Source organism: Triticum dicoccoides, chromosome 3B (assembly GCF_002162155.2).
Source record: "Triticum dicoccoides isolate Atlit2015 ecotype Zavitan chromosome 3B, WEW_v2.0, whole genome shotgun sequence".
NCBI lineage: Eukaryota > Viridiplantae > Streptophyta > Magnoliopsida > Poales > Poaceae > Triticum > Triticum dicoccoides.
The window spans coordinates 826,004,155-826,004,654 of record NC_041385.1 but is presented as its reverse complement, the minus strand read 5'-3'; positions in this window follow the sequence as shown (position 1 = coordinate 826,004,654).

Sequence of the window (500 nt, the reverse complement as noted above, 5' to 3'; positions counted from 1 at the left end):
ACTGCGCGCCCCTCTCAACTAGCGAGGTGGGACTAAACTTTGGCCCCGATGCGGGCAGCACAGGGGCCTTTGGTCCCGGTTGGTGGCTCCAACCGGGACTAAAGGGGGGGCATTGGTCCCGGTTGGTGCCACCAACCGGGACTAAAGGTCGCAGCTTCCCGCCCTTTGGGCTGCCGAAAAAGAGGCCTTTGGTCCCGGTTGGTGGCACCAACCGGGACTAAAGGGTGCATTAGTCCCGGTTTGTGCCACCAACCGGGACCAATGCTCCTTGTATATAAGTAGCACTTCGCAGTTTTGCAGAGTTCATCGCCACTAGTTGCACCCCGACGACGCCGAGCACATCGACGCCGCCAGGCTGCCCCGACGCCGCCCGCCGCCCCCGCCATCGCCGTCGCCATCGCCCGCGCCGTCGTCGTCACCGGCCTCCTCGAGCCCATGTCAGCCTCCCTGAGCCCACGCCGTCCTCCCCGAGCTCGCGCCCGCCGTCGTCGCCGCCAGAC